Raw genomic sequence first — 27,090 nt, forward strand, 5'->3', positions numbered from 1 at the left:
TTGTCACTGTGCAGGTGATTTTCAGTAAGTACTCAGACCTGCTTCCTAAGGAAGTGCTGAGCGACTATGCCCCAGAGTTGCAGAAGCCTGACGAAGAGGCTGTCAAATAGCTGACGGAGAAGACCCGCGATGCTCTGCTGAAGCAGGTCTCTCAGAAGATAGCTGCAGCTATGCCTGTGAGGGCAGCTGACAAACAGGCCTCAGCACAGTACATCATGTACGGATTTTGAATGTGATGGATGATGCCAACTGTTGTTTATGAGTTTCTCCCTTTTCAAAATTGAAGATAATATAGGGTGTTCACCCATAAAATGCTTAATTCATTCAAGGTTTCTACAAGTATGTCCATTCAATAGAACATTTTGTTAGAAAAACAATACTCCAAACCTCATGTCTCTACCATATATGGTTCCAAAAGTTACCAACGATTTACTCTGAGAATGTAGCACATTTAGAGTGAATGGAACGTCATCAAGGGCATGATCAAAAAGTGGTCAATGCTCAATAGAACTCTGGCGCTGCTCCGCAGCAGAACGGCACTAGCGTCAACTGAAAAGCTAACTAGTGACTGCCGGTTCGTGAGTTAAAATATGGGCTTTTTCTAAATTAAATCCGCTGAATACAATACTAAATACAGGTATATATTTACACTACATGACCAAAGGTGTGTGGACATGTTTCTCATCGAACATCGCATTCCAAAATCATGGGCATTAATATGGAGTTGGTCCCCCTTTTTCTGCTATAACACTTACCTCTCATCTGGGAAGGCTTTCCACTAGATGTTGGAATATTGCTGCAGGGACAACTCCACAAGAGCATTAGTGAGGTCGGGCACTGATGTTGGTGACTAGGCCAGGCTCACAGTTGGCGTTCCAATTCATCCCAAAGGTGTTCGATGGGGTAGAGGTCAGGGCTCTGTGCAGGCCAGTTAAGTTCTTCCACACCAATCTCGACAAACCATTTCTGTATGGATTTTTCTTTGTGCACGGGGGCATTGTTATGCTGCAACAGGAAAGGGACTTCCCCAAACTGTTGCCACAAATTTGGAAGCACAGAATGGTCTAGTATGTCATTGTATGCTGTAGCGTTAAGATTTCCCTTCACTGGAACTAAGGTGCCTAGCCTGAACCATGAAAAACAGCCCCAGACCATTATTCCTCCTCCACCAAACATTCCTGGCATCCGCCAAACCCAGATTAGTCCTTCGGACTGCCAGATGGTGAAGCGTGACTCATCACTCCATAGAACGTGTTTCCACTGCTCCAGAGTCCAATGGCGACAAGCTTCACACCACTCCAGCCGATGCTAGGCATTAAGGAGGCTTGTGCACTACGGCTGCTCGGCCATGGAAACCCATTTCATTAAGCTCCTGACAAACAGTACTTGTGCTGAAGTTGCTTCCAGAGGCAGTTTGGAACTCGGTAGTGAGTGTTGCAACTGAGGACAGAGGATTTTTATGTGCTTCAGCAGTCTGCAGTCCCGTTCTGTGAACTTGTGTGGCTTACGACTTCATGGCTGAGCCGTTGTTGCTCCTAGAAGTTTCCACTTCACAATAACAGTACGTACAGTTGACCGGGGAACTTGTTGGAAAGGTGGCATACTATGACGGTCTGAGCTCTTTAGTAAGGCCGTTCTACTGCTAATGTTTGTATATGGAGATTGCATGGCTGTGTGCTTGATTTTATACACCTACACCTTTATTTGAAGCTACTCATTCAAGGGTTTTTCTTTATTTTGACTATTTTCTACATTTTAAGCAGTTTAAGTCCAGTGAATAACCTGAAATGGTACAAAGGTAAGCGATAAACTGCCAGAGGTTTAAAATAAAGTTTAGCTTACCAAAAGCTGAAAATGAATGTACATTCCAGAGTTGTGAAAAGGGGCCTTTTTCAGGGAACAAGTAATGGGTTAACAACTTACAGCTGTTCTGCAGCAATGGAAGTAAATTAAGCCTTGAAAGTTGATGCTAACAGTTCCTACGGGTGTCCCAACTTTTGTTGATTACTTACAAACCCGCAGTCTATATAAAAGCCGTGTTGGAACAGACTGTGTTACTACACCCTCTTAAGCATTATTTGGACAGTATTGTACTGCAGGAAGTAGTATATTGCTATCATAATGGAGAGGGGGAAAAAGCAATTAACAAAGGAAGACAGACCATTATAACCCATAAAAGTGTAGGTCTTTCCTTTAGAGAAATTGCCACGGTGTCAGTGAGTACAGTTTCCTACACCATCAAAAGGCAGACCCAAAGCCACAACAGAATCGGAAGACAAGATTCTGAGAGTCAACAGCTTGCGTGATAGGTGGCTCACAGGACAACCGCTTCAAGCACAGCTTAACACTGGTCAACTTAAGCAAGTCTGTTTCAACTGTGAAGAGAATACCTCGAGCTGTAGGTTTGAGAGGTTGAGTGGCAGTAAGAAAGCCATTGCTAAGATGGCAAAATAAGAAATAGGCTTGCCTGGGCCATGAAGCACTGCCAGCGGACAACTGAAGACCTCAAGGAGGACTTCGGTTCATCGTGCAGGGTTTTTGTACACCGTCAAGTAGGCTTAAGGATGGTTCCTCAGTGTGTGACAGCAACTGGGGCGGCAGGGTAGCCTAGTGGTTAGAGCGTTGGACTAGTGACCGGAAGGTTGCAAGTTCAAATCCCCGAGCTGACAAGGTACAAATCTGTCGTTCTGCCCCTGAACAGGCAGTGAACCCACTGTTCCTAGGCCGTCATTGAAAATAAGAATTTGTTCTTAACTGACTTGCCTAGGTACATTTTAAAAAACTGTGAAACATGGAGGAGGAAGCGTGATGGTCTCATGCACTTTTGCTGGATCCAGAGTTGGCGACTTGTACAGAGTGAGTGGCACCCTGAACCAAAACAGCGATCACAGCATTTTGCAGGGGTTCATCGTACAGCAAGATAATGACCCAAAACATACCTCCAGGCTATGTCAGAACTACTTTAGAAGAAAAGAACAAGACAGTAGGCTTCAAATCATGGAAAGGCCAGCACAGTCTCCAGCCTTAAACCCCATGGAGCTTGTTTGAGATGAACTGGGCAGAAGGGTGAATGCAAAGCAACCTACAAGTGCAGCACATTTGTGGGAACTTCTGCAACAGTGTCGGGAAGAACTTTCCCAACAATATTTGATTTCCATTGTAGAAAGAATGCCCCAAGTGTGTTTGGCTGTCTGCAAAGTGTTATGTTAAACAAAATGATTCCATGGTTAAAAAATGTTTTGTCTCCAGTTGTTTATTTGTTCTATGCTTTAATTTCAGAGTACATTAAGACATTAAACTGTGAATTTCAATAACAACTGGGAAAATGGTGGCGTTTGTGACCTGTAGTGTGTGTGTATGTGTGTGTGTGTGTGTGTGTGTGTGTGTGTGTGTGTGTGTGTGTGTGTGTGTGTGTGTGTGTGTGTGTGTGTGTGTGTGTGTGTGTGTACACATTGTACATTGTAGCAGTGAGTGAATGCCCTAGATAATACGACTAGGCTATATAAATCCTGTCATCATGGGCGGTATAGAAAGCATCAGGAGCACTAGGGTATACTTAGAAAATACATCCTCCACACACTGTGCTGTAATGTATGCATGCATGCATTTATTCATACTGATTCTGATACCTGTATCATTTCCCCAGGTACACTCCGTCCCAGCAGGGCGTGGACTTCAACTCGGGGGTCAAACGTATGGTGGAGATGCAGAAGGACCCCATGGAGCCCCACGCGTCAAGTAAGTACATTCCCACCAGCGTCGCTGACTAAACTCATAACTGACTAAACTTTAAAACATATGTGCTTTCACTATCTTGCTATAGACAGGTTAGCTGACAAGGTCACAGAAACAATGCACACATGTTATATGATTCTGGGGGACTAGATATTTATTTTATTTTTCCTTTATTTAACAAGGCCTAGGAACAGCCTAGGAACAGTGGGTTAACTGCCTGTTCAGGGGCAGAACAACAGATTTGTACCTTGTCAGCTCGGGGGTTTGAACTTGCAACCTTCTGGTTACTTGTCCAACGCTCTAACCACTAGGCTAGCCTGCCACCCCTAGATAGCTAGCAACAATGACAAGAAACTGCCATGTGGGGAATCGTGGGTGGCTCATTTCAGCTAGTTTTATCTTGTACTTGATACCATGTCTTGTTTTGACGGAATATTCGCTGGCTAGCTAACAAGCAACTGTAACAAGAGACGATACGTGGTCCTTGTGCAAAATATAACTTACATGTTGTCAACCGTCAAAGTCTGTTTTGTCCTATAGCTGTGCACTCGTCGGTTTTGTTGCTAAACAGCCAACCTGCCTATGTGCTAGGATAACTTGAGTCATGCACATCTGCTAAATAAAGCTAGAAGCACACTCGCTTATTTTGTCATCTAGGATGTGGTGTGTCAAGGTTCCTTATTCCAGGATCAATAAGAAGATTCCTGGTGGACCTCCCTCCCCTCCTGCACCTGTCATGCACTCGCCAAGCAGAAAGGTACCGTTGGGGTTCAGACAGACTTAACTGATCTCGAGATTTTAAGTTGCCAATAGTGTTTTTATTACTTTTAATAATGTGTAAAAGGATCAGCTCAACTCAACACCTTTTTTCGTGTCCAAATGAAATGTACTCTCTTCTCTAGCTGTGTTGATGTGTTGAGCAAAGATGTGATGCGTTTTCTCTCTCTGTCCTACCAGATGAAAGTCAAGGAAGATTCCTCCCTGCATCTCAAACTGGAAGAACGCAAAGATATACCAACTCTGCTCTCTCCTTCTGGAGACACTGACTCAATGGGAGGTTGTGTTTGTTTGAGGTCAGGATTGCTGACATTGTAAGTACACTCCTGTGTTCTATGACTAGTGGTTTTTGTGATTGCCTAAAGCAAAGTTGTGTAATGCACTATATTTCTATTATAAGGCATTATACAACTGGTTGGTTTTATCCTGAATGCTGATTGGTTAAAAGCGCATTCCAGTCTGTGTCTATTCCACAAGTTACCACCAGCTAAATCCTATGACGTTAAAATGCCTATTTACTCTGTTCCATCTGACTGAGCAATCCACTGTCTCATCAGCCCAGCCAGGCACTTCATTAACTTGATCTCCACTATTAAAAGCATATAGACAGTTTCGGGCGATGAGATAGACAGGCAGCGTTTCTCAGCCAATCGAAATTATGAATCAGCTGGCATCATTTTATGGATATGTATAAACATAAAATAAAAAGTGAAACGAAGTGCAGCTTGTTTGATGTCTTTCCAGCTTGAGTTTGAAGTGACTGTGTTAGCTGTGTCGTTGGCTAGCTCCTCTGAACAACAGTGTCCTGAGGAGTGAGCACATTTTCTATGCCAGGTGAAATCACGCCTCATTAGCTCATTGTTATGGATGTATCCAAATAAATGTCACTAGAAAACAGCTTATGCAAATGTGGCGACTTTGCTGTTATTCTGGCTGCACTTTTTGATGTGACTAAGTTAGCTGTAGTTGACTAGCTAGCAAGCAAGGGATAAGAAAGTTGCCAGCCAGTATGGCAATGGAACATTTAGAATGAACGACTGGGTCGCATCTCTAGCAACCAAACCGATAGAACGAACAACCAGCCGACATTGGTAGCAACCCTAGATTTGTGTCGAGACTATATCTTGGGTAGCAACCCTAGATTTGTGTCGAGACTATATCTTGTGGAAGGATGAAATGGTATGAAAAATGTAAATATGTCTGTCATTATTTGAATATGTTGGTAACCTGTTGTTTAAAAGTGACAATGCCCTCGAAGCCGGTGTTTGGAGGATATCTTGGCACGGTTCGCCGACCCGAGATAAAGCCTAACCAGACCTGTGCCAGTATATCCTCCAAACATCGGCTTCTCTGGCATTACCACTTAATTATGTGTGAGTGTGTGTTTCATAGAAAGTGTTCCCAAAGTTGAGTCCTATATTCTGGGTTTGTCTTCTCGAGTTACACCACCCCCCCTGGACAAGCATCTGGCAGCGGACGGTAGAGGACTGCAGACCGTTCACATCAATGACAACTTTGCCAAACTGGCCGAGGCGCTCTACATTGTTGACAGAAAGGTACACTGTGGTTGAGAACCGATGTTTGTCCTGTGATTAGCGATTCCTTCTCTGAGTCTCTCTGAAATATATATACATACATACATACATACATACATACATACATACATACATACATACATACATACATACATACATACATAAAGTGGGGAGAATAAGTATTTGATACACTGCCGATTTTGCAAGTTTTCCTACTTACAAAGCATGTAGAGGTCTGTAATTTTTATCATAGTTACACTTCAACTGGGAGAGACAGAATCTAAAACAAAAATCAAAACATTTTAAGTAATTAATTTGCATTTTATTGCATGACATAAGTATTTGATACATCAGAAAAGCAGAACTTAATATTTGGTACAGAAACCTTTGTTTACAATTACAGAGATCATACGTTTCCTGTAGTTCTTGACCAGGTTTGCACACACGGCAGCAGGGATTTTGGCCCACTCCTCCATACACACCTTCTTCAGATCCTTCAGGTTTCGGGGCTGTCGCTGGGCAATACAGACTTTCAGCTCCCTCCAAATATTTATTGGGTTCAGGTCTGGAGACTGGCTAGGCCACTCCAGGACCTTGAGATGCTTCTTACGGAGCCACTCCTTAGTTGCCCTGGCTGTGTGTTTCGGGTCGTTGTCATGCTGGAAGACCCAGCCACGACCCATCTTCAATGCTCTTATTGAGGGAAGGAGGTTGTTGGCCAAGATCTAGCGATACGTGGCCCCATCCATCCTCCCCTCAATACGGTGCAGTCGTCCTGTCCCCTTTGCAGAAAAGCATCCCGAAAGAATGATGTTTCCACCTCCATGCTTCACGGTTGGGATGGTGTTCTTGAGGTTGTACTCATCCTTCTTCTTCCTCCAAACACGCATCTAAAGTGGAGTTTAGACCAAAAAGCTACATTTTTGTCTCATCAGACCACATGACCTTCTCCCATTCCTCCTCTGGATCATCCAGATGGTCATTGGCAAACTTCAGACGTCTTGTAGCAGGGACACTTGCAGACGACGGCCTGGAGCCTGGATGCGCTGGCTTGAGAAGGGGGACCTTGCATGCTCTGCAGGATTTTAATCCATGACGGCGTAGTGTGTTCCCTATGGTTTTCTTTGAGACTGTGGTCCCAGCTCTCTTCAGGTCATTGACCAGGTCCTGCCGGGTAGTTCTGGGCTGATCCCTCACCTTCCTCATGATCATTGATGCCCCACGAGGTGAGATCTTGCATGGAGCCCCAGACCGAGGGTGATTGACCGTCATCTTGAACTTCTTGCATTTTTCCAACAGTTGTTGCCTTCTCACCAAGCTGCTTGCCTATTGTCCTGAAGCCCATTAAAGTCATTTAGCAGACGCTCTTATCCAGAGCGACTTACAAATTGGTGCATTCACCTTATGACATCCAGTGGAACAGCCACTTTACAATAGTGCATCTAAATCTTTTAAGGGGGGGGTGAGAAGGATTACTTATCCTATCCTAGGTATTCCTTAAAGAGGTGGGGTTTCAGGTGTCTCCGGAAGGTGGTGATTGACTCCCATCCCAGCCTTGTGTAGGTCTACAATTGTATCCCTGATGTCCTTACACCCTCTCTGGTCTTGGCCATTGTGGAGAGGTTGGAGTCTGTTTGATTGAGTGTGTGGACAGGTGTCTTTTTTACAGGTAACGAGTTCAAACCGGTGCAGTTAATACAGGTAATGAGTGGAGAACAGGAGGGCTTCTTAAAGAAAAACTAACAGGTCGGTGATCAAATACTTATGTCATGCAATACAATGCAAATTAATTACTTTAAAAATCATACAATGAGATTTTCTGGATTTTTTTTTAGATTCCGTCTCTCACAGTTGTAGTGTACCTATGATAAAAATTACAGACCTTTGTGTCAATTTCAAAGCCGACTACTTTTCTGTATGATATTGGCTCTAGCTTTTAGAGTGATTCTCTCATCATAAAATTAAGATTCTGTGTTTTCTTTCTCTTCGTTGTGCTGTGTCTAAGCCTATATGCCTCCAAGCCACATTTATGATTGTAGCCTAAAGTTTAAAATGTGATGTTGATTTAAATTAATGTAAACTAACTCTGTGTCTACTGCATCCAGGCCAGAGAGGCTGTGCAGATGAGATCCCAGGTGGAGAAGAAGATGGCCCAGAAAGAGAAGTAGAAGAAGGAGGAAAAACTCAAGAGAGCTGGCTCAGATGGCGTGAGTACGCAGGGCAGGGATCAAAGGTCACAGAGGGGACAGAGGTGAGTCCACAACCTCTTCCTGCTTGAACCTAACCACAGATCTCGGATCAGGTCACCTGTTTGTGATGTCATGTTTTCCTGTACAAGGACTGCCAATGTAAAGTGTTGTAAAGTCGTGTGGATGGTCTGTGACAAATCAATCAATATATTTGAAATTCAATATACTGACGAGGTTTAACCAAATGTAGCATTGAGGAACACAAACCCCTAGACCTTTCTCAGAATCTTGTCCAAGTAGCTCTGTGCACGCAGAGAGCAGACTACTCAGCTGTCAGTCCTGATTATGTGTGAGTGAGCTGCCTGGTAACACCCTTGCTCCTTCTCTCTCGCACGCTTTCTCCCTCCATACCTCCCCTCTTTCTGTCGTCACTCTGTAACTCTCTCTCCATCCTCTCACCCTTATTCTCCTCTCTATCCTCTTTCTTCTACGCCACCTCTCCCTCCCGCTCTCTCTCCTGTGGCAGGTGGCGAGGATGGTGAGGCCAGAGAGCGTGACGAGATCCGCCATGACAGGAGGAAAGAGAGACAGCACGACAGGAACATCTCCCGAGCCTCCCCCGATAAGAGGTACATACATCCACACACACACACACCCTGCTGAATCATTCATGGTTCATTCGGAACGCTGAAGGAACGCAGCTGGCCACAGCAGCCCCCAGCCCAGACCCCCTGACCGTCCTGTCTCCTACAGCTGCAGTGCTTCAGAGAGCGAGAGGGAGATAGGGAGTCAGGCCGAGAGGGAGACAGGCAAAGAAAATGAGAGAGCAAATTGGTGAGAGGCAGACATAGAGATTAGGCTACTCTGCTCCAGTTGTCTGTCTCTGCAGTGGAGCTGTCAGATGATGGCAGGGGGAAGGGGGGAGAGCAGTAGGAAGAAAGGATAGGGAGACGGCCACTGATTACAACGACAGGCCTGACTGCTGGTTGTAAATGGCCTCATTATGAAGAGCCGGTTAGCCCAGAGCGTCTACTTAACCTTGCAGTCGCTTCTGCTGGATGTGATTATCTGCAGATATGTTGGGATTGTGATAATGTTAGCAGACAGTGATGTGCTATGTTTGGTGCAGCAACTCATTTCACACACGAGCTACAGAGGTGGTACTAAACACCAAGCTCTCCCGTATCCATATGTTGTCTCTCTCTCTCACCTTCTTCCTTAACTAACCGTCTGGCGGTCTGGGTCAGCCCAACCCTAGAGCCTCCAGTGAGGCTCAGTACGACCAGTGACTATTCAACCAGACCAAGGTGACACACACACACACCTGCTGTGCTGTCAAAGGTTCTCCTATAGTGGTGTTTCTACTAGAGTAGAGCTCTGACAAGGACATGTATGGAGACGACCTGGACAAGCTCATGCAGAGTAACAGGTACCACCTCCGTCTGTTAAATGACCCTGCTGACTATAGCTTATACCAGGGCTCTCCAACCCTGTTCCTGGAGAGCTACCCACCTGTAGGTTCTAACTAACCTGCTTATGCCTATCAACAGGTTCATTATTAGAATTGAGTGTGCTAGATCAGTGTTTGGAGTGAACCTACAGGACAGGTTGTTCTCCAGGAACAGGGTTGGCGAGACCTGGCTTATACTATATCCATATGGAGTATATTACTGTATGTTGATGACCTGATCACTCGCGTGCAGAGCATCAGGTACCGTAGGCCATCTGTTTCCCTGGCACTGCTTCCTCTCTGGGGAGAGATATATTGAGTGATGCAGTCGACTGCTGAGAAATGCAATGTTTAAGCCTAATCTTGTTACCCTACGTATGCAATGCAAGGACGCTGCAGTCTGTAGTGTAAGGGCTGTAGTGATATTGCACCAAAGCGGGACATGCAGGAGTCTACAGTATAGTGCGTATACCAGAGCAGAGCAGCTTGCTTCATTCGTAGTATCCCTCCCCTAAGGTCCATTATGTCTACTGAAATCCACTCTCAGTTCGTTGTACTGGCTTGTTTATAGGTTAGGATTCTTTATTGGGTTTTCTACAGATAACCCGGTCACTAACAGGGACTGGTGGTGGAATGCGATACTAGCTATAGCCTTCTAGACACTACAGAACAGTATTTGTTATCTGACAGATTGCCGTCACTGATACATTCTACCTGTTTCGATCACATTTCTATTGGGGGAAATAATACACAGAGAAAGTTCAATGGACAGCATTCCAAACAGTACACATCAATGCATACAGGTAATTGCCAAAATAAAGGAAACCCCAATGTGGTGTCTTAACCCCCTAGTGTCAATGTCCCCGTGGAAATCTAATTACATTAAGTTAGAATATCTATCTAGATATCACATTTCTGCATGGGATGCGTCTCAAACCTCTGCGTCTGCCGATGTCGCCCTTCCGCATCTGCGTGAAAGGCGGCAGAGCTAGAGCAGTGTTTGTCAAACCGTGAGACATCCCGGGAAATCGGTCTTCTCACAAAATTCTCTGTAGCGTCCCCAACAGTTTGGCCAACAAACTATTATGACCACTGTCATGACATTGGCCTCTTTGGGTATAGCAACCCCATCCCCCTCTCCCTGCCTCCCCCTTGCCTCCTTCAACTAGGCTGCTGTGGTCAGAGGTCGTAACTTGAGGTCTGAAAAACGTTTACGTTCCGGAAAAGGTATAAAAGATCGGTGAAGAATCCAGCTACGAACTGGTCCGTTTGTCACAACTTGGGAAAGCTCATGGGAGTCGGTGTTGCCACATTACCATAACGCTGTTTATATAATAGCCTCAGATATGAGGTTTACATCTAATTGTTGTATGAGATGAATGAGTGAGTATGATACTGTTTGTATAATTGTGTAATATGATTCCCTTTTGATTTGAACTAAATCAGAGGACCGCCCCCGAGCCAAGTTAGGGTCAGACATCCTGGGACAGCCCTCTTCGGCCCATCCGAATAAAACCCCCACTCGGGTTTTCGATCAGCAGACCAAGCTTACCTCAATTACCAGATGGCTAAAGGTTGCAGACCATGTTTTTCTCCATTAGGAGGACAAAGGTTGTAGACCATTGCTGAATCTTTTAACTATACCACGTGGTAAAACTCTTAGACTATCGTTGACGACAGAATAAGAACAAGTCTTTGATAATAATTACTAGTTGCTATACCCAAGCTAGCAGCTAGGAATTCGGTATCATTGAACGAGAAGAACGACAACCGATGAAACATCCATTCTATAACGAATGTCACTCTGAACGATCCCCTCTAACCACAACTGAGGGAAAGAGACGGACAATTCTACAAAATAAATGAACTTTTCACCAGCGATCAAGACGACACACTGAGCGTAAATATATATATTGATTGCAATTATTCCCGAATGAGTGAGCGTTCATGTGCAAAGGATTAGCATTTCAATTGTTATAATTATCACTCTGGAGTGACTTCTTAGTTGACCCCCACTTCCCCTTTTGTCTAACAAGCCGCCATGTCGGTTTAGCCCACTAGGGCACTGTCAGGGATTTCCTCCTCTTCTTCCGAAGAGGAGAGGCGAAAAAGGATCAGCGGACCAATATGCGGCAGGGTAAGTGTCCATGGTTCTTTTAATACGTAAATGTACACATGAACACTACAAAACAATAAACATGGAAAACCTAAACAGTCCTATCTGGTGCAGAGACAGGAACAATCACCCACAAACACACAGTGAAACCCAGGCTACCTAAGTATGATTCACAATCAGAAACAACTAATGACACCTGCCTCTGATTGAGAACCATACTAGGCCGAAACATAGAAATACCCCAAAACATAGAAAAACAAACATAGACTGTCCACCCAACTCACGCCCTGACCATACTAAATAATGACAAAACAAAGGAAATAAAAGGTCAGAACGTGACAGGCACATTCTCCTATCATTTCATGAAACCACATTTACCTTTGTTTGTTTGTTTATGCATTTCTGTGAATTACTTAGTTAGTAATAAATAAATGATTTAAGACAATTGATGTATGGATGACTCGTAGTGAAGACTGGGTTCGTGCAGATAACCAACAATTTACGACGTTTGGAATGAGACTAATGTGAGGTAAAGTAAATAATTCATTAATTCGAAGACTAATTGATCAGATAGAATAGATAAAATAAGTTATTTTAGGAAATTATAACTTTGTAATCTGAATATTTTTCCTTGGTGCCCCGACTTCCTAGTAATTACAGTTACATGATTAATCAGTCTAATCACATAATAACTAATTACAGAGAATCTTTGATAAAAAACTATCAGTCTTCAGTTCATGATAGTAAAGACATGACACCCCTCTATGGAGAGACGAGACTCTCACAAACACGATGCTGTTGGTTTTACTCTAGGACGCCAACAAGCCTCAAGACTATTCTGAAGGTAGCCGGGTACCAGTTGAAAAACGGAGTTTAGTGCCTATAATAAAGCGTTAAACCCCCTATGCTCCTTTTTGAGACCTCTCTTTCAAAGTCACCGAGATCTCCTCTTCTAAACATGGTATCCAAAATAATGGGGAACAGACTTTTTATTCATGGTGTATAGAGATGGATAAAGGACTCAACTTGAATCTAACCCATTTTATCATGGACATTTCCATTGAGGGCTTCCACCATTTTTTAAGTAGTCATCGGTGGGGATTCCTATGGTTTGGGAACCAACAGCCAATGAGCAGCGCAGTGTCTTCTTCCAATTGGGTCCTATGGTGTGTAAATGGCATAAACATCGCCATCTAGTGGCCACAATAAATGAATGACGCAATATTTGGTTCAGGATTCAGGTACTGCAGGCTGTGGATCACCAATATAAGCTTTGTACTTTTTTCACAAAATAAGAAAATGTACTACTTTAAAATTGAGGGCCTCAATGGCGCTGCCCATGCTGTCACAGACGCCATAGTGGTACGGACACAATGATGAGGCCTCTTTCCATCTCTATGACATTGATGGGGGGATAATTGCACCTGCTTTCAATATACTTTGTATCCCTTATTACTAAAGTGTGTCTGTCCTTTATCAAATCACATTTTACCTTACAGTGAAATGCTTACTTACAAGCCCTTAACCAACAATGCAGTTCTTAAAAAGTCCTAAACAAACTAAAGGATGATATAAAATGACAATGAGGATATATACTGGTACTGGTACTGGATTAATGTGCAGGGGTATGGGTTAATTGAGGTAATATACATCAGTTGAGGCTGCTGAGGGGAGGTTGGCTCATAATATTGTCTGGAATGGAGTACATGGAATGGCATGTGTTTGATGGATTTGATACCACTCCACCTATTACTATGAGCCCATCCTCCCCAATTAAGGTGTGATGTACATATAGGTAGGGGTAGAGTGACTATGCATAAATAATAAACAGAGAGGTGTGTGTGGTTAGAGTCCAGTGAATGTACATCCAGCCTCTGCAAGAGAGTCGGTGGGGAAAAAATTATAATAAATGCAAATAAAATTAGGGGTTTGATGCAAATCGTCCAGGTAGCCATTTGATGAACTGTTCAGCAGTCCTATGGCTTGGGGGGTAGAAGCCAGTTTAATTATCTAGTTAGCTATATGTTTACATATACCTGTATAAATAAACCATTAAAGAAAATATTCCCTGAATTATACTTTCTATGGGTCATAACTACAAGGATCCAAAACACTTTTTTTTTTGCAGCAGCAGCATTTTGTCTACTGTTTCAGAAACAAAACATATCCTGACTCTCTTCTTCCCTCTCCCAGGTTTGTTCCTGACCGTGAGTTCTCTGGTACGGATCACGGTCCTCGTAGTGACGGCCCGTCCAGTTTGAGGGGGATCCCTTCGGTCTGGACAAGTTTTTGGAGGAGGTTAAGCAGCACGGGGGCTCCAAGAGACCCTCCACCAGCAGAGGCTCCAAGAGACCCTCCACCAGCAGAGGCTCCAAGAGACCCTCCACCAGCAGAGGCTCCAAGAGACCCTCCAGAAGCAGAGGCTCCAAGAGACCCTCCACCAGCAGAGGCTCCAAGAGACCGTCCAGAAGCAGAGGCTCCAAGAGACCCTCCACCAGCAGAGGCTCCAAGAGACCCTCCACCAGCAGAGGCTCCAAGAGACCCTCCAGAAGCAGAGGCTCCAAGAGACCCTCCAGAAGCAGAGGCTCCAAGAGACCCTCCAGACCCTCCACCAGCAGAGGCTCCAAGAGACCCTCCACCAGCAGAGGCTCCAAGAGACCCTCCACCAGCAGAGGCTCCAAGAGACCCTCCACCAGCAGAGGCTCCAAGAGACCCTCCACCAGCAGAGGCTCCAAGAGACCCTCCACCAGCAGAGGCTCCAAGAGACCCTCCACCAGCAGAGGCTCCAAGAGACCCTCCACCAGCAGAGGCTCCAAGAGACCCTCCACCAGCAGAGGCTCCAAGAGACCCTCCACCAGCAGAGGCTCCAAGAGACCCTCCACCAGCAGAGGCACCAAGAGACCCTCCACCAGCAGAGGCACCAAGAGACCCTCCACCAGCAGAGGCACCAAGAGACCCTCCACCCAGCAGAGTCCACCTCCAAGAGACCCTCCACCAGCAGAGGCTCCAAGAGACCCTCCACCAGACCCTCCACCAGAGGCGCCAAGAGACCCTCCACCAGACCCTCCACCAGAGGCGCCAAGAGACCCTCCACCAGCAGAGGCTCCAAGAGACCCTCCACCAGCAGAGGCTCCAAGAGACCCTCCACCAGCAGAGGCTCCAAGAGACCCTCCACCAGCAGAGGCTCCAAGAGACCCTCCACCAGCAGAGGCTCCAAGAGACCCTCCACCAGCAGAGGCTCCAAGAGACCCTCCACCAGCAGAGGCTCCAAGAGACCCTCCACCAGCAGAGGCGCCAAGAGACCCTCCACCAGCAGAGGCTCCAAGAGACCCTCCACCAGCAGAGGCTCCAAGAGACCCTCCACCAGCAGAGGCGCCAAGAGACCCTCCACCAGCAGAGGCTCCAAGAGACCCTCCACCAGCAGAGGCGCCAAGAGACCCTCCACCAGCAGAGGCGCCAAGAGACCCTCCACCAGCAGAGGCGCCAAGAGACCCTCCACCAGCAGAGGCTCCAAGAGACCCTCCACCAGCAGAGGCTCCAAGAGACTCTCCACCAGCAGAGGCTCCAAGGACTAGGACCATGACAAGAAATGCAGGAAGGAGTGATTGGAACAAGACTAAGACCCTCGGTCTGATGGGAAGGGAGGGTAGCGTTCAGTATGCATAAAATGTTCAGAAGTCACTGAATGTGTTTTTTCACTTGAACGTAGACGTCGCCTGAATGTATCTGATGAGAATGGGCCTTTTTATTTTAAGTTTGAAGCTGTTTTCTCCTTTCTGTACCTACTGAAGGTAACCCTGGGTTTTTGGGAGGACGAGAGGGAAATTGGAGAGGGAGGAAAAGTTGTGGATGAGGGAGGGAGAGTTGGGACCCTGACCTCTGTATGTGTGTGTTGTATGGCTGAACACCCCCCCAGGAACTATCAGGGATTATTTGATGATAATGACTTTTTCCTTTACAGCATCCCTTTATCTTTACGTACAGCACCATCCTGCCTGTAACGTGAGCTTTAAGTAAAGCCCCCTAGTATTTCTAAGAAATATAATTATTACCCCGGAGAAGTCTGTGCTAGTAAACATTTTATAAACCTTTGTGATCAGATTTTACAGCGCTATAGTGTCATACAAAATGCACTAACAGAATGCAATCGTCGAGGTTATTCAACACCAACCAGAAGAGAACCGACTGCAACTGGGAGGGACTACCTGACTCATCCAATAAGTGTCTTTTCTGTTTCTAAACATGTTCTATTGCATACCGTAATGAACATGACCCAGATGCATTCTCCTCAGTCAATGAATGCAGACCCTCTGTTAGGTCTATTCTTGTTGTAATCGTTTTATTTAGAGTGCCACAGTTTCCCCTGATTTTCATTTTCATCACATCTTGAATAATGCCTCACATTTACATGAGATGAAAGACCCGAAGTGGCGGAGGACCCATCAATTCCCAAGCGTTACCAACAGAAATATGAAGCGCATCCCAAATGGCACCCTATTACCTACATCGGGGTATCCCAAAGTCGGTCGTGTTGTTACAACAAGTGCACCCCTTGGGGTCCACAGGACTGAGTTTGGGAAACCCTGCCCTACATGGTGCACTACTTTTGTCCCAGTATAAGGCTCTAGTCCAGTAAAAAGTTGTGCACTGAATAGGGTGCCATTTGGGCCGCAATCCAAACTGTATGGGAGATTAGAGTTGATTAGAACAAAACTGGTTCCATTAATTATAAATCTTAATGATTTATGGAGCTACATCCAGGCCTCAAAGAAATAATCAACACAACATGATACAGTCCAGCAGACTGGGGATTTCTCAGTATCACGCTGTGTCAGCCGGCCCTCATGCTTGAATGGGGGGGGTAGCTTAGCAGAGGGTTTATTCTATAGAAGTATTTAGTTCAATTGTAATTAAGTTGTGGATTTCTACATTCAGCTCAGGCTTTTGTATACTCTGTCAGAGGTAGGTCATTATCAGTCCAATAGCGCAAACTTAAATACTGTTGTCTGTTGTAGAGACAAATTCTGTAGGGTTGTCAAGTGCAGAATATGATGAAACACCAAAATCAAAAGTCTTCATTTCAACTTTCTGTCAACGTCTTTCTCTTTCACATCACTGTTTACCTCACTTTTTCTTCTACCTCCCAGGTGTACTGGAATTCTATTTGCGGTTGAACTACATTTTCTCCTCCCAAACACTACAATCTGGCCCCTAGAGTTCCTTCTCAGACAGAAGAGACGAGACTGATACCAGAGCAAAGCAATAACTACAGCATCATCACAGGATGCCAAGTTCAGCAGCTAAGATGGGAGACTGTTCTCTGACTTTATTTCGCCCCCCGTGCCGATTCTCCGATAGACAGTTTTCACACTCCACTTCACCAGTGTGTCTCTTCAAGGCTTCGCAGCCTGTCTCTAGTCACAGCTCTTATGTTACCATCAGGATTAATTTCCTCCCCCAGTGAGAGGTCGGGCTGAACGTGATGCGCTCTTACGCACACTACACCAAGACACACATACACTGTTTGTTTACAGGCTTCACAGGGATGACATGGTGTGTGTGCCTGTGTGTACTCTTGTCTCTACAGCCCTCTGAGAAACATTAAAAGCGTGACTAGCTTCATTTGTAAAGTGGTGCGTGTTGACCTTTAGCATGTGGAGAGGAGCGGAATCGGTGATTGTCATCTGATAGCCTCTCAGCTGGAGATGCTTTTCAGGCCACGGTGGAGACAATGGGCTCGCTGTGGAGGTGTGAGACAAGCCGTGGGGTGAGAGAATCAGGCAACAGCAAGAGGAATCAATAAACAAAGTTATTACTGGTCTGATGCAAGGCCTCGTCTACTGGTTCATGGTGGTGGCAAAGTCTGCAGTGTGCAGCGTAACTGTTACTGCTGGTAAAATGTATTTATTGTGGGTTGTTCAGACACAAATATGCACCCTTGATCTGTAATGTTGATGTGTTGACATCATAGGTCACAGGACGAAGAGATATCCTGACGAAGTGACCTTGACCTCTGAGCCTTTGTATTGTGATTACAACTCCGGCTCAGTGTTTCCTAGTTAGGCTGTATGGTCAGGGAAAGACTCCTGGCACAAATGATGGTTTCAAATGATATCTACCTGTAGTGTTATAATGGGACTGGCCAAGCCCTTTACACAACAATATCAGGAACACCTCAGCCTTTATGATGATGCTATAGAGATTGTTCCAAGATGGCGTAGCAGTAAGTCGTCCTGTCGTGTCGTGTCCCTTGTATATATCGTTTCTTTTTCGTTTTTACATATTTTTCTTCGCATATCTCTTTAAAAACATTTTGCTAAACCTAAGCTTCCAAATACTCTCCTGCAACCCGCCTCACCCAATGTAGCTATTTTTCCTAAAGTATTTATATTTACTTCGGAACCGGAACCCCTCAACTGAAGCTAGCCAGCTAACCACCAGCTATGCTAGCGGTCTTCAGCTAACCGGTCATCAGCTAACCTTTAGCCCGGAAAGCTCTCGCCAGTTCGAACAACGCGACTCTAACCAGAGCATAACGGACCTATTTATTTTTCATCCCCGGATTCATCCCCGGATTCCCACCGCAAACGGAACATTTTTCAGCTGGATCTTCACAACTAGCTATCTAGCTAAACCGCAACCCCGGATGATTACTCCTGGCTAGCGTTTCCACCCACTTAGCTTGAAGCTAGCCCGGCCAGAGCACCTGTGCTACCACCGTAGCATACTCCTGGGCTACAATACCCGGGCCCACGACCGGTCTATCGATGTCACCGCATGAAGAGGAATAAACAGACTCACCCCATCGCGACTTCCCCCAAAGGCTAACTCTCCAGCCCTCGCTATCTCCTTGCTTGCTAATTCGGCCTGCTAACTGCTAGCTTGTCTAGCTCCGGTCCGCTAACTGCTACCTTGTTTAGCCCGGGCCTACGAACTGTTAGCTTGTTAGCACAGGCCTGCTAACCGTCTGAATCGCCGCATCCCAAACACTCACTGGACCCATATTTACTTTCTATCTCTTTTCGATTTTTTATTTGTTTATACCTTCCGGAAACCTGCCTCACCCAATGTGATACGGAATCGCTATAATTTTTTATGTTTAGAACACACTCAAGAACCTCCAGAAGCTAACCAGCTAACTAGCTACAAGCTATTTAGTCATTGTTAGTTTTTTTTTACCTGGATAACACTCGCCAGTCCAGCTTCCCTGCCCCATCCACCGCTGCCCCCTGGACACTGATCTCTTGGCTACATAGCTGATGCACGCTGGACTGTCCATTAATCACGGTACTCCATTCTGCTTGTTTGTTTTATCTGTCGGCCCCGTTGCCTAGTCAACGCCATTTTACCTGTTGTTGTTGTGCTAGCTGATTAGCTGTTGTTGTCTCACCTACTGTTTTAGCTAGCTTTCCCAATTCAACACCTGTGATTACTGTATGCCTCGCTGTATGTCTCTCTCAAATGCCAATATGCCTTGTATACTGTTGTTCAGGTTAGTTATCATTGTTTTAGTTCACAATGGAGCCCCTAGTTCCACTCTTCATACTCCTGATACCTCCTTTGTCCCACCTCCCACACATGCGGTGACCTCACCCATTACAACCAGCATGTCCAGAGATACAACCTCTCTCATCATCATCCAGTGCCTGGGCTTACCTCCGCTGTACCCGCACCCCACCATACCCCTGTCTGCGCATTATGCCCTGAATATATTCTACCATGCCCAGAAACCTGCTCCTCTTATTCTCTGTCACCAACGCTCTAGGCGACCAGTTTTGATAGCCTTTAGCCGCACCCTCATACTACTCCTTCTCTGTTCCGCGGGTGATGTGGAGGTAAACCCAGGCCCTGCATGTCCCCAGGCACCCTCATTTGTTGACTTCTGTGATCGAAAAAGCCTTGGTTTCATGCATGTCAACATCAGAAGCCTCCTCCCTAAGTTTGTTTTACTCACTGCTTTAGCACACTCTGCTAACCCTGATGTCCTTGCCGTGTCTGAATCCTGGCTCAGGAAGGCCACCAAAAATTCAGAGATTTCCATACCCAACTATAACATCTTCCGTCAAGATAGAACTGCCAAAGGGGGAGGAGTTGCAGTCTACTGCAGAGATAGCCTGCAAAGTAATGTCATACTTTCCAGGTCCATACCCAAACAGTTCGAACTACTAATTTTGAAAATTACTCTCTCCAGAAATAAGTCTCTCACTGTTGCCACCTGCTACCGACCCCCCCTCAGCTCCCAGCTGTGCCCTGGACACCATTTGTGAATTGATCGCCCCCCCATCTAGCTTCAGAGTTTGTTCTGTTAGGTGACCTAAACTGGGATATGCTTAACACCCCGGCAGTCCTACAATCTAAGCTAGATGCCCTCAATCTCACACAAATCATCAAGGAACCCACCAGGTACAACCCTAACTCTGTAAACAAGGGCACCCTCATAGATGTCATCCTGATCAACTGGCCCTCCAAATACACCTCCGCTGTCTTCAACCAGGATCTCAGCAATCACTGCCTCATTGCCTGTATCCGCTACGGAGCCGCAGTCAAACGACCACCCTTCATCACTGTCAAACGCTCCCTAAAACACTTCTGTGAGCAGGCCTTTCTAATCGACCTGGCCCGGGTATCCTGGAAGGACATTGACCTCATCCCGTCAGTTGAGGATGCCTGGTCATTCTTTAAAAGTAACTTCCTCACCATTTTAGATAAGCATGCTCCGTTCAAAAAATGCAGAACTAAGAACAGATACAGCCCTTGGTTCACTCCAGACCTGACTGCCCTCGACCAGCACAAAAACATCCTGTGGCGGACTGCAATAGCATCGAATAGTTCCCGCGATATGCAACTGTTCAGGGAAGTCAGGAACCAATACACGCAGTCAGTCAGGAAAGCTAAGGCCAGCTTCTTCAGGCAGAAGTTTGCATCCTGTAGCTCCAACTCCAAAAAGTTCTGGGACACTGTGAAGTCCATGGAGAACAAGAGCACCTCCTCCCAGCTGCCCACTGCACTGAGGCTAGGTAACACGGTCACCACCGATAAATCCATGATTATCGAAAACTTCAATAAGCATTTCTCAACGGCTGGCCATGCCTTCCGCCTGGCTACTCCAACCTCGGCCAACAGCTCCCCCCCGCCCCACCCCGCAGCTCCTCGCCCAAGCCTCTCCAGGTTCTCCTTTACCCAAATCCAGATAGCAGATGTTCTGAAAGAGCTGCAAAACCTGGACCCGTACAAATCAGCTGGGCTTGACAATCTGGACCCTCTATTTCTGAAACTATCCGCCGCCATTGTCGCAACCCCTATTACCAGCCTGTTCAACCTCTCTTTCATATCGTCTGAGATCCCCAAGGATTGGAAAGCTGCCGCAGTCATCCCCCTCTTCAAAAGGGGAGACACCCTGGACACAAACTGTTACAGACCTATATCCATCCTGCCCTGCCTATCTAAGGTCTTCGAAAGCCAAGTCAACAAACAGGTCACTGACCATCTCGAATCCCACCGTACCTTCTCCGCTGTGCAATCTGGTTTCCGAGCCGGTCACGGGTGCACCTCAGCCACACTCAAGGTACTAAACGATATCATAACCACCATCGATAAAAGACAGTACTGTGCAGCCGTCTTCATCGACCTTGCCAAAGCTTTCGACTCTGTCAATCACCATATTCTTATCGGCAGACTCAGTAGCCTCGGTTTTTCGGATGACTGCCTTGCCTGGTTCACCAATTACTTTGCAGACAGAGTTCAGTGTGTCAAATCGGAGGGCATGCTGTGTCCGGTCCTCTGGCAGTCTCTATGGGGGTGCCACAGGGTTCAATTCTCGGGCCGACTCTTTTCTCTGTATATATCAATGATGTTGCTCTTGCTGCGGGCGATTCCCTGATCCACCTCTACGCAGACAACACCATTCTATATACTTTCGGCCCGTCATTGGACACTGTGCTATCTAACCTCCAAACGAGCTTCAATGCCATACAACACTCCTTCCGTGGCCTCCAACTGCTCTTAAACGCTAGTAAAACCAAATGCATGCTTTTCAACCGATCGCTGCCTGCACCCGCATGCCCGACTAGCATCACCACCCTGGATGGTTCCAACCTTGAATATGTGGACATCTATAAGTACCTAGGTGTCTGGCTAGACTGCAAACTCTCCTTCCAGACTCATATCAAACATCTCCAATCGAAAATCAAATCAAGAGTCGGCTTTCTATTCCGCAACAAAGCCTCCTTCACTCACGCCGCCAAGCTTACCCTAGTAAAACTGACTATCCTACCGATCCTCGACTTCGGCGATGTCATCTACAAAATGGCTTCCAACACTCTTCTCAGGAAACTGGATGCAGTTTATCACAGTGCCATCCGTTTTGTCACTAAAGAACCTTATACCACCCACCACTGCGACTTGTATGCTCTAGTCGGCTGGCCCTCGCTACATATTAGTCGCCAGAACCACTGGCTCCAGGTCATCTACAAGTCCATGCTAGGTAAAGCTCCGCCTTATCTCAGTTCACTGGTCACGATGGCAACACCCATCCGTAGCACGCGCTCCAGCAGGTGTATCTCACTGATCATCCCTAAAGCCAACACCTCATTTGGCCGCCTTTCGTTCCAGTACTCTGCTGCCTGTGACTGGAACGAATTGCAAAAATCGCTGAAGTTGGAGACTTTTATCTCCCTCACCACCTTCAAACATCAGCTATCTGAGCAGCTAACCGATCGCTGCAGCTGTACATAGTCTATTGGTAAATAGCCCACCCATTTTCACCTACCTCATCCCCATACTGTTTTTATTTATTTACTTTTCTGCCCTTTTGCACACCAATATTTCTACCTGTACATGAACATCTAATCATTTATCACTCCAGTGTTAATCTGCAAAATTGTAATTATTCGCCTACCTCCTCATGCCTTTTGCACACATTGTATATAGACTCCCCCTTTTTTCTACTGTGTTATTGACTTGTTAATTGTTTACTCCATGTGTAACTCTGTGTTGTCTATTCACACTGCTATGCTTTTTCTTGGCCAGGTCGCAGTTGCAAATGAGAACTTGTTCTCAACTATCCTACCTGGTTAAATAAAGGTGAAATAAAAAATAAATAAATAAAAAGTCTACTAATGTAATTTAGCTGTTGAAGCATCCCACTGGGGGGGGGGGGGACAATGTTGTTTCTGTCATTTCAACAACTAAAATCTGTAATGACGTTGAATATGGAAAATGTGATATGGAAAACTGATTGGGTATGGAAAATAGCCATCAACATAATGGAATTGATCTGAAATCCAATGACATGGTGAATTTGTTGTTGAATTCAGGTTAGTTGACAAATCAACCAAATGTACATCCAACCAAATGTTGAACTGACATCTGTGTCCAGTGGGTTAGCCCTACCACAGACACCCTTCAGTGTACAGTATTCCTTCCGTTCTCAGTTGAGCTTTGACCATTATTGTTGAGACTGTGAGGTGTATTTAATTTTCTCAGACAGCTTGATAATGGCTCTTCACTAGTCTGTTGTTTGGGTTGTGAATGTGGAACAGTGGAAGACGAATGGGTTTCTTATTCATGAAGGTAACAAAGAGGAAATTGGTTCCTTTGGCTGGCTTTTGTTTGGCTTTGAACATAAACAGCCAAATACTATTGTGCCTTTTTCCATAATGGAATCTTCAATGTGCAGACAGAACACATACATGATTGATAGGTTCTTATCTTTGCTCCAAAATGGAGCAAAATCCAGAAAGGAACAATATTGAGTTGTACAGGAAATATTTATTTATTTCCCTGTGGTCACTTAAAGGGTGGTTTATGGTTATTTGCAATGTGTTTCTGTGATATTTTTCTTGCCTGTTTAATAGTGGGTAGGCGAAAGCGATTGGGTTTAGTGATAAATGGGTGTGCTCCACGATCATTTTGACCTGTCTAAAGTTCTGGACAAAGATCTTACAATGTAGATTTGTTTTCCCACTGCTTATAAGGTCATGCTGAAATCCATCTCTTTGTCCCTTGCTCTTTCCATATAATTGCCACCTCTGTTTTTAGAGTTTTGAATCAGTCTGAGTATGGACAATTTGATTATACGGTCAATGTAAATGATAAACAGAAGGACATTCTCATTCAGTCCCCATATAACCTACCATCTAAAGAATCCTGTCATCTTCAGCCAGTCACTTTCTTTTCGTTAGCTCTTCCATGTTGCCTGAATTGCATCATTCACTCATCACATTGCCAGGCTAGCCCTGGTAGTCTAGGTTCTGAGCTTTAAACCCATTGGATTAGTCTCACTTGACTGACATTCATGTGGCTTGTGATTTGGCTACTGCTCGCGAGGCTAGTCATTTGATGACTGAGCAGTCAGTCAGGGAGTGGGTATATAGCTGAGGCTACCCTCTGAGCCCTGATGAGCTGCAGAGAGAGTCTCCGTTCCTCAGCAGTGGCCCATGTCTCCTGTGTGCCACAAGACTGTCTTAGCCCACTGAGTTAAAGCCTAATCATTACGCAAGACCTCAGGCAAGGTTACTCATCAAGCAAGTGTGGTTACGAACCACCTCTGTTGCACTGGGACAACCCTGTGAATCCTGGAGAGCTGAACAGAGCCTCTCCCCTCAGCTCCAGTCCTTTCCTCTCATTTCGGCTTTTCAGTATTATACTAATGCTAAAATGTTTTCTATACTACTGAGCCATTTACTTAATTTTAATTTTCTTATATTTTCTTATTGTAGTTGCATTGTCGAGAAGGAATCTCCAAGAAGCATTTTGTAGGATGGTGTATACCATGTGTATCCCGTACATACGACTAATAAAGCTTGGTACTTTAAACTCTCTTCCCCTCCCTTTTCCTCCCCTCCCCTCTCCTCTCTCCCCCTCCCTTTTCCTCCCCTCCCCTCCCCTCTCCTCTCTTCCCCTCTCTTTTCCTCCCCTCCCCTCTCCTCTCTTCCCCTCTCCTCTCCTCTCCTCTCCCATTCCCAGGGAGGATAATCCATTATAAGGAGAAGGTTTAGACAGCCGTAAAAACACTCTAATGGTTGTGTCAGTCAGAGACAACCCTCCCCCCAACACACACGCACTCATATACACACATACACACACACACAGTGGCTGAGAGAGAGGCATGGCTGCCTGGAATTCAGTGTTTAGCAGACTGACAGCTCTGGAATGTGTTGTGAAGTGTGATTGAGTGATGGCTGGGACAAAGTCTTCATTTAATAAAAGACCAGCTGTGTTATTGTGGGGCCTAATGGCTAATAGTAGTGTCCTTTGGTTTTCAGATGGTGGCGATGTCTACGATGATGATTTCTTCCACGTTTCACTTGCTCCTCTTTGTTTCCCCTCCCTATCTTCTAACATTCACTCGTAAATTATAATAGGCAATGATTCTAAGATCTTCAAAAATCATCATCCCCCATTAACCATACACATACAGTAAATTGAAATGTCACATTGTTAGATATAGTTGTTATGGGGCATTTTTGTCCTCTGCAATGTATTGACCGACAATAACATTTGAGATGAATTCATCCATCTCCTGGTTGGGAGGACCTTAGCCGGTGCCGACAATGTGATTTGTAATGCTTAGGTTTATAAATAAATGGACTGCCAGGTGATCATCAGCCTGTATATTAGAGCTTATTTCATCATTTCATCCATTATTTGTTCATTTATTATTAAGTGCATGGCGTTAAAGTATGACAAATGATGTTGAATTATGCTCGTGTGTGTGTATAGTTATTTTGTTGAAACATTGGTCTCTAATAGGCTGTCTAGGGTGTATAGGGAGAGATTGATGCCCCTTGATGATTTCATTAGATCACATCAACATAGGGAAATGACTACAAAGGCTGTGAATATATCATCTAGGCATTAGCCTAGATCATCAATCAATAGGCAGGTAGCATAGCGTTGGGCCAGTAATCGAAAAGTCACTGGTTCGAATACTCGAGCCGACAAGGTGATAAATGTCAATGTGCCCTTGAGCAGGGCACTTAACCTTAATTTGCTCCAGGGGTGACCCACTACTACCACTGACCCTGTAAAACAACACATTTCACTGCACCTATACAGTGTATGTGACAAAACTATTTTTTTAAATCTACAGTAGGGAGTAAAGAAACCCATTAATTGAATGTAAAACACTGTCACGCTCTGACCTTTAATATCTCTGTTTTCTTTATATTTTGGTTAGGTCAAGGTGTGACGTGGGTGGGTATGCTAGTTTTTGTATTGTCTAGGGGTTTTGTATGTCTAAGGGTTTTGTAGGTCTAGGTATTTATATGTCTATGGTGGCCTGATATGGTTCCCAATCAGAGGCAGCTGTTTATCGTTGTCTCTGATTGGGGATTATATTTAGGTGGCCATTTTCCCTTTTGTGTTTGTGGGTTCTTATTCTATGTTTAGTTGCCTGTCTGCACTATCTGTATTAGCTTCACGTTTTGTTAGTTTGTTCAGTGTTCATTCTTGTATTATTAAAGAATGTACGCATACCACGCTGCGCCTTGTTCGTATAACGAGCGTGACAAACACAGCCAACAACATGTGTAAGGGGCAGGAGAACGAACTTGGTATAAACAGAGCTGTTTAATAAATGCTGACAAAACTCCAAAACAACCAAAATGTACAAAATAACAAAGTGGGTAGAAAACCTGTCGCACACCAATACTAAATAGCACATCACATACAATCTCCGACAAGGACATGAGGGGAAACAGAGGGTTGAATACACAACATGTAATTGATGGGATTGGAACCAGGTGGGAAGGAAGACAAGGCAAAACCAATGGAAAATGAAAAATGGATCTGATGGCTAGAAGGCTGGTGACGTCGACCGCCGAACAAGGAAAAGGACGGACTTCGGTGGAAGTCGTGACAGCAGTACATTACAGAGGACATGTTTACCTGTTAGAGGAGACACACAATAATTAAGTGGTTGTTCCTATGTGGATATTTAATTTAGGGTTGATGCATGTTTACAATTACAGACACGTAGTTTAATCTGTCATATTGTGGAGATTGTTTTGCAGGGCTTTAACTTAGCAGGAAATTAATTGGGTAATGTATATCTACTGGTCTCTTACCTCAGTGCCTCATCTGCAACAACAACATTATCTATGCATCTCTACATTTGCATACATGAGTAGCGATAACAGATCAGTGAAAGTGTTTTACCACAGGCAAATTAAATGCTGATACAATAGTGGCTGTGTATATTTGACGACTACATATCCGATCACAAAAATCGTACCGAAAATGCAGACCTCTAAATAACATTGAAAGGTAATTGATCAATGTCTGTTG

Source organism: Oncorhynchus keta, chromosome 19, assembly GCF_023373465.1.
Source record: "Oncorhynchus keta strain PuntledgeMale-10-30-2019 chromosome 19, Oket_V2, whole genome shotgun sequence".
NCBI lineage: Eukaryota > Metazoa > Chordata > Actinopteri > Salmoniformes > Salmonidae > Oncorhynchus > Oncorhynchus keta.